At 35.7% G+C, this 12,438-nt stretch overlaps 1 pseudogene; it reads left to right on the top strand.

Moving 5' to 3' along the window:
* The first annotated feature begins 20 nt into the window (after positions 1-20).
* On the top strand, positions 21-6,429 carry LOC124097584 (tripartite motif-containing protein 49C-like; annotated as a pseudogene).
* Positions 6,430-12,438: the final 6,009 nt, after the last annotated feature.

Here is a 12,438-nt window from a genome sequence, read left to right as displayed (position 1 = left end):
TCTTCTTCTTCTTCAGAAATATGGATTCCAGAATCATGCAAGCCTTCCAGAAGGAAATCATCTGCCCTATCTGCATGAAGTACTTTATAGATCCAGTCACCTTAGCCTGTGGGCACAGCTTTTGTAGGCCCCATGTCTACCTGGCTGGCATGATCTCCCAGATCTTGTTACCTTCTCTGTATGCAAGCAGATGGTACAGAAAAGAGACTTTAAAACAAATGTTCGTGTGAAGAAACTGGCAGCCCTTGCCAGAAAAAAGACAGTCTTTGGCCATTTCTGAGCTCTGAGTAACACATGTGTGAGGCTCATAAGGAGATGAAGAAGATTTTCTGTGAAGAAGACAAGAACTTTCTCTGTTTGCTGTGCTCTAAATCCCAGGAGCATGAAACTCACAGACATGGCCCATCCAAAGTGCTGCTGAGGAGCACAGGGCAAGTGATTCCTCTGAAGATCCATGCTTATAAGACCAAAGAAATCATCATGGGTCTGTTTTCTTGGGGAATGGATGACTCTTGTTTCCCATTCAGAATCTCTTCTGGCTTCCAAGTCTCAGGCTTCCCATATTTGACAAACATCTGGAAGTAACAAAGAAAACATAATGACCCTATTATTTTCAATGAGGTTAATTTATCTCTCATTGCTGATTTCTTTCCTATGTGAAGGTCTGAATGTTACACTATCTTTTTGCTGCTCCTCTAATTTATGGTTCTTGTACAGAAGAATCTGCTGTAGAAAATGCAATGTTTATGGGAAAAATATTGTGAAAGTCACCTGACTATGAACTCATGGGAGGTTAGTGCTATACTTCTGCCTTCAAATGAACTTAGGGGGGCATATATGCAATGTTTAAGGTAGGAAATAGATCTGAAACTCTAGTGTTCTCTAGGATTGAACGAGAAAGGGGAGGAGTCAATAGTCAAAGTATTTCCTCAGTTTCTATTTGAGCAGTATGGCCCTTATCTAGGGTTTCTAGTTGAGACACAGATATTATCAAAATCACTCTGCTTCACTACAGGTAAAGGTACACTTAGTACTTACACAACAGCTATAAAAAACTGGGCCATTTCAAAATGTCATATGTGCTGGGATGATGTAAATGGCAGGCAAAAGTGGCATTTGGTAGTCACTGAAAATTCAAATGCAGCTTCCAAAGCAGATTAAGCTGACTGCGTGTGAAAAATAAGTGATCGGAAATGGAAAGTGGAAAATTTCAGAGAGAGGGATAAACGGTTCAAATATAAGAACAGTCTGAAATTACCCCAAACAATTAATATTTAACAACATAATATAAAGTATGGAGGGGAAATATGATGAGTGACATAGCTTTGTGTTTTGAGTAGAAGATTACAAATTTGAGAATACTTTTTAAATAACTAATTTTCTTTGTGGATGTTTATCCTGAGTGTGTTATAATTTAAATTAAAATTAATTTAAAAATTGTTTCATGATAACTCTATTACAAATAATAAGATAAAACTATGGCAGATAACAAGGCTGCAAAAATCTCTTATTGGAAAGGTTAGGATACAAATCAGAAAGGAAAATGGCCATCATGTAAATAAGTAAAATTCTTGATATATTAGAGCATGATAACTTTTTTTTAGACTAATTAAGCAGGAAAGTTGAAAATGAGTAAAAGAGCAGAGACTGCAGATTAGGTTTAAATTTTAAATAGTTGGTGGCAAAATTTTTCACTAAAAATTACTTTGAGATTAATTCCTGAAGAGGAACATAGCCATAGAATGTCAACACGGAGAGAAGCACATGACAAATAATTGCACTTGGTATGTTGGGAGGGAGGTTACTGAGGCCATGTTGAAGTTGATGTCATATATTGGAATGACTTTTGAAGAGAATTGAAGAAAATGGTCTCAGAGAGATAATAAGGTCAGGTGCTAAATGACACTTCAGTATTACAGTTAGCTGGGTGAAGTGCTTGGAGATGACTATTGTACTCTGAGGTTACAGTACGTAGGTTTAAGTGACTTGGCTTAAACTCAAGAAAAGTGAATGTATTTCAATCCATTCATTGTAGTCTAAAGTCCTTAAGTATGAAATGGGTTATGTTTCCTCACATATGGGTTGGAAAGGATAAAACAAATTTATTTTTTTGTGTGGATTGTTTTAGAAAACTCTTTATCATGAATTAAGTGAATGTAACCTGTTGATTAAAACTGTGGACCATGATGCAGAGTAAAGGACATGGTAGTGCAGTCTTGTAATCTCAGCTGCTTGGGAGGCTAAGGCAGAAAGATTACAAGTTTGAGTCTAGCCTCAGAAAATTAATTAGAAAGAAAGAAAGGAGCCATGGATATTTGTAAAAAAGGAAAGGAATAAAAGTTTGTGGATTCTGAAAGTTTGACAAGATGAAGGCTTAAGTATAATTGTTAATAAGACAAACAAGAATCTGGGAGTTTCTTTATTTTATTTTTTGTTTGTCCTTTTAAAATACACATGACAGTAGAATATACTTTGACATATTATGCATACTTAGATTATAACTTATTCTGATTAGAATCCCATTCTTGTGATAGTACATGATGTGGAATTTCAATGGTGGTATATTCATGTATAAACATAGGGAAGGTAAGTCCTAGCATTAGGAGTTTTAACAGGATTTAGAGGGATAGGTTCATATTTTGGTGAATTTAATTTTACTGCAGAACTACATAAATTTAAGAAGAGAAGCAATCAGAGTTGAATATGGGAAGATGCCTCCATTTTACTATGAGGAAGAATGGCATCATTCAGAGAGGCTGCAGAAAGAGAGGAAAGACATTTTTGAACAGCTCAAAGAGAGTAAAACCAGAATGATTCATATGACAGAGATCTTAAGAGGAATATATGAGGAGCTGAAGGAAATATGCCACAGACCAGATGTTGAGTCAGTCCAGGTAACTACTGATACGTGGGGATGTAGGACAGGCATATGTAGCTATTGCATTTCACAACTGAAATCCACTTCCCCTGTTGCTTCCAGTTTGGGTGTACAAACATATTTCTCCACAACTGTGGTTACTTTGCTAATAGGTCACTTCTTCCAAGGATTTCTAAAAACCAAGGATCCCTCCTATGTTATCTGTAAGTACCAAAAATGTATGGAATGATTAATGTATAGGCCCCCTCTGAAAATCAACAACATATTTGGGACTTTTAGAAATTCACCAAGTAGTGAGCTGAACATGGGTATTCTGGTTAATTCACAGACATAACAAGATGGGAGATTCAGGAATATAGACCTTATTGCTACTGCTTTGTGTCTGCTCACCTGAGACACAGGGCCTTTAGACAATTGCTGGGATTTATTTATGGTTGCAGCAGAACCCAGACTCCACAGCCTCATCCCCTCCCACTCACACAGAATATTGAAGAACCAGACTTTACCAGGATTTTATAGTGGACTGTTTTCTTTTGAGTAGAAAAGAAGTTGGAAATGCACCCCAGGATGGAAGACAGAACTTCTTGGGAACTAGTAGCTTCTGGAGCTGATTCAAAAATCTCACACTGTACTTAATGGTAGAGGGATCTTGTGAAAATTATTCAGAATTTTTATTTTTCTTTTTGCAGGTCATTGGAGACACAATGTACAGGCGAATGTTTACCTGCCTCCAGCAGATGCTTTTGCAGTTTTTACAGTACTAGTCAGGACTACTACAGTGCATGATTCATTGGAATACTCAGTCACTATTATCATTGATCTACTTTTTTCTTCCCCCACCTAATTTGACATCTCTCCTAGTTCTTATTCTCAGTAATTTTAGGAGTAGCTTCAATAAAAATGTTGCAAAAGAGAAATCATTTCAAAATCCTTCCATTCCTGGTTTTCTTTCCAGTTCTGGAAAGCCTATGCAGATGAAGGAGAAATACTAAGTGTTCACAAGGCTGATGAAGTCAAACACCTCACAGAGCTAATAGTGGGAACACAGGATAACAGGAGAGATAGAGTGCTCCAATGTGTGAAACCTCTAGAGATTTGTTAATTTTGTATGTATAAGTTGACAGTTTTAAATGATAGTTGAAATAAACTCAAAGCATTAGAACTCTGTGGGTCCTCCAGGCTAGCTCAGCTCAAGGAAGCAGATATCACTGCCTAGGATTCTTCTGACACTCTCTCTGTTAAGGAGGCAAAAAACTCTCCAGCTTTTAGAGAAGCTTGTGACTGCAGATAGGGAGATTTCAGTGCAGACTGGAAATGGACACCAGATTTTTACTCTTATATATATGCAAGTGAACAGAAAACTAAGCATATTTACAGAATTTGACGAGTAACAGAAAGGATTACAATGGATTTCAACAGCATTTACAATATTTTAAAATATTTAGGAACTGTGAATAAGAATTCATTTCACAAAGTGATGATTTCTGTATTTCCACATCTGTGTGTTGCAAGAATTCTTATAAAGTGTCTTATCAAGAAAAGTCATGGTTTTCTGACTGTACATATGTTCACTGCATCTTCCTTATTGCATAATTGAATCTATGCAGCTATATATAGCCCAGCCTGTGAATCCAGAACCCAGTGCAGGGCCCATCACTGGATTAATCCACGGGCTCAATTGCTTTCAAGGTAAGCATAAGTGCTTTGGCAGTATTCTCATATGTATTATTTGTTGTTAGGACCACATGGGTGGTATTTCCCTTTTATTAAATATTTTATTTATTTTTATAAATAAATAATATGACTGCAAATCCTTGAGTATGTCTCTATAGTCAAATTTACAGTATAAAGAGTGAAAAAAAAAAAACTACATAAATATAATCCAGGCTCATATGTCCTGAGGTATATATAAAACAAGTGATATAAAAATTGGTAATTTCAATAAACAGAGCTATACTCAGATTTAAGTTTCATTATTCAATTTCACAAACAAATTTATGCAGTTGTTCAGTATGTTCATTATTTTTAAAAAATGGTCCTGGCATTTTAACTTGGGGCCTCCCACATATTAGGCAAGCACCCTACCAGTTAGCCAGATATGCAGCCCCCAGTATTTTTTGTAACAGAGTCTCATTAATTTGCCCAAGCTGGCATTGAACTTTTCATCTGCTTATCCCAGTCTTCTGGGATTTCAGACATAAGCCACATTACTCTGCTAAATTTGAATTGTTAGGAGAAGCTTTGAGGGGTAAATCGTTGAATAGAACTTTATGTTGTTTTTACCATGGGTATATATGATTTATATGGCATAAAATTTTGAGTAGCTAGAGAAAATCTAAGAAAAGAAATCAACTTTATCACCAAGAAAGGAAAATAAAAATAAAATTGATTTCAGTTTGCTCAATATAAAAAGCTACATGTTAAATCTCATAAATGGAGGGCAGTACAGAGCACGCAGAAAACTTAGGGATAGTGAAAAGTTTTGCATAAATAAATTTTAAATTATTCTTTCTAAAATTTCAAAATTTGAGGAATAACAGAAAGGATTCAAGTGGATTCTGACAGCATGTACAATATATTTGAATATTCAGGAACTGTGAATAAGAATTAATTTCATAAAGTGATACTTTCTAAAATGTATAAATAGATTTTTATCCAGTTTTTTAGACAAGCTTACAAGAGAGAAAATCTTCACTTCTCATCCAAATAATGACACCATTGTTTGAAATAGGAATATTTTTCTGATACTTATTTTTGATGTCTCCAGAGAATTCAGGACATCCTCTCTGTAGCTATTTTGAAAGAAAAATAAAATTAAAAGATATCGGTTTCATATTTGACTCAATATTTGAATTTTCACATTGTCAACAAATTTATGAGTCTGTGGCAAGGAATTTGTTTGTTCTGTAGATTTACTATTCATGCCCATAATTTATTAGATTTTTACAACCAAAATCATTGTTGCTGTTACAATTTCACATTTCTCAGTAATATAATTTCTTCACAGGAAGACTTTTTTAAGACTTTAACTTCTTATTTTTTTACATTCATGTCTGCAATATTTTTCTTGCAGTTGCTATTACTCCGTGTCCTGAAAGAGCCAACTGCCACGTCTTCCTGTATAGAGAGTTGAGAAGCATGAATGTTGGATGTGATCCACAAGGTGCCTCCTGGATCAACCTAACATCAGAATGCTTTCTTGCCTGGGGTACTCAGACTTTTACCATTGGCAGATATTACTGGGAGGCAGAAGTGGGATACCCTTGAAACTGGGTGACTTTTGGAACTGGGCTTTTGGAGTCTGTAATGATTATTGGAAAAAGAACAGAAATTACAATATGGATGAGATGGAGGGGCTCTTACTTCTTGGATGTGTTAAGGAAGGTTTCTATTGCACTCTCTTTACCAATTGTACTTCAATATGTACCAAGGCCCATTGGCCAAATCAAAGTACTTCTGAATTATGAAGTTAGAACTGTGAGCTTTATTAATGTTGCTCAAATATGCTGATATACAGGATTTGTTCCTGTTCCTTTTCTCCCTATCTTTAGCTTGTTTTCTGCTATAGTCACTTCTGACCATACATAGATAAGGACTAGGCCCCAATGTATGGGAAATTCCATATCTAAGGAAGCCCTCTACCTTGGGTCTTATCAAACATGACAAACAGGTTGTATTTTGTTAACTTTACATTCCTTCTAATGTTGTGAAAACCTATTTAATGTGTTATGAATTATGGTGATAATATTAAAAGCCCATATATTCCTAAAATTTATGTTTTTTTAAAATTTATTCTTTTGAGGAATATAATTGCCTATGGTACATGAAATAGAATATATTTTCTGGTTTTACTTTATTCCTGAACTGTCACAAATGAAAGAATAGATAAAGTATGATTTAATAAAGTTCAAATTCAACCTATGAGAACATGTCTTTTTCTCTAACCAAACAAGCATGAACATAACGACTCAATGGTTGTAAGAACATAATTTTCTCCCTTCTTTTTTTACCTAACTAATTTACTGATCTTGGTCCATTTTCTGTTGTTTTCACACAAAACCTGCAACTGAGTAAATTATAAAGAAAAGATTTGTTTACCTCACAGTTCTGAAAACAGGTAAGTTCTAGGTCATGGTGCCTCAGTTTCAGGTAAGTTTCATGATAAATCTGCTCATAGCAGAGAAGCAGAAGGAGAAATCTTTCAGTGCAGAATGTTGGAGCACAGGGGTGGCATCCTTCATAACAGTGCATTTTCTTAAAAATAACTCTCCAAGGGCCCAGAATTCACTCTTTTATTTAGGTTCAGTCCCAGGAGAAAGGCACTGATCATTTTTCATGACTTAAAGGCCCCATCCCAAAACACCACTGCTCTATGAAATTACACTTTAACTTGGTTTTTACTGAGGACAAAGCATATTAAAACCGTATTACTATATACTTATCCTGTCCATAATTCTGAGTAATCATGCTTAATTGTCTATGTGATGATTTCTTTTCTAAAATTATAATCATACATGTGAATATTTACAATTATTTGTATTCTCCTTTGCATTGGCAACCACAAGACAATCAATCTAGTGCTGAATCTAATGGTTATACAAGTGGACAAAAAGAAACCTGAGCCCTACCTATACATAGTCCTTTACAGATTGACTTAAGGGAAAATAGTAGTCTCATAGAGAAATTGCCTAGACAAGACATAAAAACAATAATCAATGAGGAAAAATTTAATTGGTCTGCATTAAAATTAATGACTTTTTGCTTAGAAATACTATTCCTCAAGAGTAAACATATAAAACTGGAGTTGGAAAATTGCTATTCACTATAAGCTGTGCCTGTAGCTACTTGGAAGCCTGAATAAGTGGTTGGTTTGATTCCAGGTGTTCAAAGCAATAAAGCAAGATCTTCTCTCAAAAAAATAAAACTAGAACCAGGCATGATTATAGATACCTGTAATCCCAGCCACTTGGAAGGCTATGGTAGTAGGGTCAGAGGTTTGCCAAGGCTCTAAGCAACTTAGTGGGATACTTTCTCAAAAAATAGAAGTGACATGGTGTGTGATTCAGTGATAAAGCATCCCTGGGTTCAATTCCCAGTGCCCCTCCACCTCAAAACAATATGTATGTATCAAAGATACAATATATATGCATCATAGATGCTATGTTGGTGGTTCTGAAATGTCAGTTTGGATTAAAGTATGCTTAAGGTTAGAATGCCTCTGGGAATGTCAATGAGAGTGTTTCTAGAAATGATTGTCATATGGGACAGCAAACTGAAGTACAGACTCACCCTATGGCAGCCATAGGTTGAGGCCCTGGATGGAATAAAAGTTGGAAAAATGAGGCATCAGTGCCCTCTAGCTTGATTTTTCTTGAGGAGTTCTAGATTGCTGCTGCAAAATTCTGAGAGCATCAGACTCCACCTCCTTCACTCTTCCAAAGTGGACTCTGGCCAGTGACTATCAGGTTGTTTCCAGGTCTTTGATCCCACTGGGGCTACATCATTAATCCCTCTTGTTCTGAAGCATCAGTACTTTAGACTCAGCAGCTATTCGTTTCTCCAGAACTCCAGCCTGAAGACAGCCATTGTGAGACTATACAGCTTCTGATTCTGTAAGCCAATGTAATAATCCCCTTTCAATAATCATATGTACCCTGTTGGTTCTGTTCCTCTAGAGAGCCCTGACTAATACAGATGCATAAAGTTTGGTAAATAAAGAAAAGTAAATCTGCTAAAAAAATAGATAACTTTTCTTGAATGGTAACATCATAAAACAGAATACACATATGAAATCAGTGAAAAATGAAAAAGTACTCACCTTTATGAGACATTAGATTATTGCAAATTCAAACCATAAATTGAATCACTAGACCTTGACAAGAATAAATCAAATTTAAAGATGAATAATATGTGTTGACAAAAATGTAGAATAAATGAAGTTTACTCAAGGCTAGAGAAAATATTAATTGAAAAAATAAATTTTGGCTTACTTACTGACAGCATTTCCTAAGGCTTAGGTATTCCAGTATGGGTAAACATATATTATCAGAACTTTCTACATATACTTGTTAGGTAAAATTTATATGCAATGTTGCTCCTTTCATGACTTCTAATAATGCCCTAAAATTTGGAGCCAAAGATACTTACCAACAGTAAAATGGATAAGTAAATAGTTATTAACTCATGCAAAGCAATTCTATGAAGCAATGAAAATGAACAAACTCTCATTTCACCAATGTTAATGAATCTCAAAAGCATAAGCTGAAAAAAATACTCAGTTTTCCACTGTATATATCTAAGGAAAGATATGTTGGATATTTACTAAGAGAATATGTTTTAGATAATTTTACCACACACACACACACACGCACACACACACAACACACACACACAATATCAATGGGGGCTTACTGAAATAAATTGCAGACTCCATGAAGTAACCTTAAAACTTAAATTTTTTTTGGCAGGGTGCTGGGGATTGAACCCAGGGCCTTGTGCATACAAGGTAAACACCCTACCAACTGAGCTGCATCCCAAACTCCAAACTTAAAATAGTAAATAACTTCATAAGAAAATAATTATACAGGTCAGTAATAACTGGGAATAAAATATAGGACAAATTGCAATTGAGGGGAAGATCTTTTTTTCATCAGGAGAATATTTATCTCTCCTGTTTAACAAAACTTTAAGCCACAAAGGGAAGAGCAAAATATATTATTGCCTTTGGGGAATTACAATTTTGGAAAGTGGAAATAAAGATATAGAAAAATCAGAGAAAAACTTTAAAGTAGACACAAATATGTGATGAGTCTAGACCTATAGGTAAAGGTGGACATGATCACTGATAAAGTCCCTCCTGAGACTCAGGGTCATGGAATGTGCTTAAGATCTTGGCTTCATCAGAATCACAAAAAATGCTCCTACATCCTTCATATTTCCATTGCCCAATGAGACTAGCAAGTGATGAGTAACATGTAAAAGCACTTTGTCTGAGAGCCTGAAAAGAGTTTATAGGGAGAAATAGAGTGTGAAACAGATATTGAGACAAACTGGTGAACCAGTCCAACCCTAAAAACAAAGTAATGCTAGGTGAATATGCAGCCCATGAAACACTGAAATAATGACATCAGTAATGATTTCCAAAACCAACTCAACTTCCCACCAGATTGATTCAGACACAACACACAAAGGTAAAGTCTAGTATGAGAGAAACCCTGTCAATTTAAATTTTACATTATCACAGAATTGTTAGACTTTATTAGAAAATTATAACATGTAAAAATAAACAAGAACAAAGTAAAAGAAACACCATTCAGACACCAAGCAAACAACAGTACTGCATTGAGATGTGGCACAGGTGTTGGAACTCTTTACAGTTAAATCAGTTGGCACAGTTCTACAAAAGTTGGGTAAGGTGTCCTTGCAATTTGTGACTTTGTTATCTTTTGTTTGAACTTTTAGCGTTACTTATACAGAATGGAAAGGGAAACGGAGTGATTTTCTTTTTGCATATGTGTGGTATTGGGAATTGAACTTAGTGATCCTCTATCATTGAGCTACAACTCCAGCCCTACTCATTTTTTTTTTTTTTTTATTTTCAGCCAGGTCCTTGCTAAATTGTCCAACCTATAAACAAACATGTGATTCTACTGCCTCAGTCTCCTTAGTAGCTGAGTTTACAGGAGTGTACCACCATGCTAGCTACAAAAATGACATTTTATACAATGTTTTTGTAAACAGATCAGATTTATTACTTTTCTACAGATCACTCATTTATTTCAAGTTTGGTAAAGTCTTCTATTTATTTTTCTGTTTGATATTAAAAGGCAAATTTTAAAAGTTAAGCTATTGATATAAACCTTTGAAAATAAAAATAATGAGGAAGAAACATAAGAGATTGAATTGTGTTCTAAAGGTTCATGCTGTTGGCTACATGCAAAAGGATTAACAGTGTCCCAACCTGGCTGTCTGTGCAGAATGTCTGGGTCTTTAGCTTGTAGCTTCCACCTCCTGCCTGTACCATGCCTCCACCAGCATAAGAGATAGAAGCAGTAAGTAGCTCAAAGGTTCACTATCTTGACTTCACAGACTCACAGAGTATTTGGCAGGTTTTCTCTCTCCCCTATTCTACTCCCAAACACTCCAACAGGAAGTAGTGAATGCTTTGCTGGTTCCCAGGTAAACTCAAGTTCATGGCTAACTTTTTAGCAGCATTAACATTGTCTGAAACCAGCCCTCCCAACCATTTTTTTTTAGATCATCTTGCTCATTTTCACAGTCTGGCCTTAAATTATTTATCATTCCAAATAGCCTCAGCCTCCTGAGTACCTGGGACTTTTGACATAAACCCCTGTGGACAGCAGCTGTCTCAAAATTTTTGCCTGAGCTAGACCTTTTATATAACTGTTTTATCCAAGGTGTCAGAAATTACTGTGATCACACTGCACCTTCCAGATGAAAAATATGGATGCCCAAGCCAGTGTCCTAGAGCTTGTATCTCCTTGATTTCTCTTTTAGGGAAAAAAAAAAATTATCAAATGTGAACATTTGAGGTCTCTAGAAATGAGGAGCTTTCCTCATCTAACACTTTGAAAATCTGGGGAAAAATCCAGGGCCTCTTGGGAAGCTTAATGCCTTTGTAGCTCAGGAAATTTCAGGGCAGTGACTTCTCCTGAACACTCTCCCTTAAAGCCCAGGATTCTTGTATTAAAAATCAAAGCTTGTGTTTTCATACCATGTGGTATTTTTAAAAGTCTTGATTTTACATCCTAAGGTCATAATTAGTAACAACTGAACAAATTCATTCTTGATACTAATCTGTGTACAAGGGAAGTTCTAGGAAAGTCCATCCAGTGTATAAAGAGTCTGTAGAGGCTTCGTGGTGGCACCTTTTGCATTCCAAACAGGATGGGTTGGAGGATGTGGCCTCATCTGGTCTTGCAGTTCACGCTGACAATCTGCCATTCCTTAAGAAGCCATTGCAAGGCAGAACCATAGGTCTCTTACTGGAAAGCATTAGATTGAAATGAGAAAAACAAAATCATTTTCTTTATTTCCTTTGTGTGTGTGTGTGTGTGTGTGTGTGTGTGTGTACCAGGGATTGAACCCAGGGGCACTTAACCACTGAGCAACATCCCAGGCCTCCTTTCACATTTTAGTTAGAGATAGGTCCTTTCCGATTTGCTTAGGACCTTACTAATTGCTGAGGCTGGGGTTTGAACTGCTGAGCCACCTGCCTCAGCTTCCCTAGCTAGGAATATAGGAATGCACCCCCACATCTTGTGAGTAAAATAAAATTTCTAAACTAAATCCCTGTTATAGTGACAGAATAAAACTAAAATCAATCTTAGGCAAAATATTTATAAATGATCAAATATATTTACTAAAAGTCATATATTGATGACATCCTCTTTCTATGTTTTTAAAAGCCCCCCCCTCCAAATTAAAAGAACACAACTAAAAAAATTAGATACAATTTGAAACTGAGGATTCACTTTTTTTTTTAATCGGTGACTGTTGGTGAGCCTGTAGGGCTTTATTTATGAAGATTAGATAAGGTG

Source organism: Marmota monax, unplaced genomic scaffold, assembly GCF_021218885.2.
Source record: "Marmota monax isolate L192 unplaced genomic scaffold, Marmota_monax_Labrador192_F-V1.1 WCK01_AAM20220418_F8-fsc00969, whole genome shotgun sequence".
Lineage (NCBI taxonomy): Eukaryota > Metazoa > Chordata > Mammalia > Rodentia > Sciuridae > Marmota > Marmota monax.
Note: the sequence above shows the minus strand (reverse complement) of the source record. Positions and strands in the feature narration are given on the sequence as shown.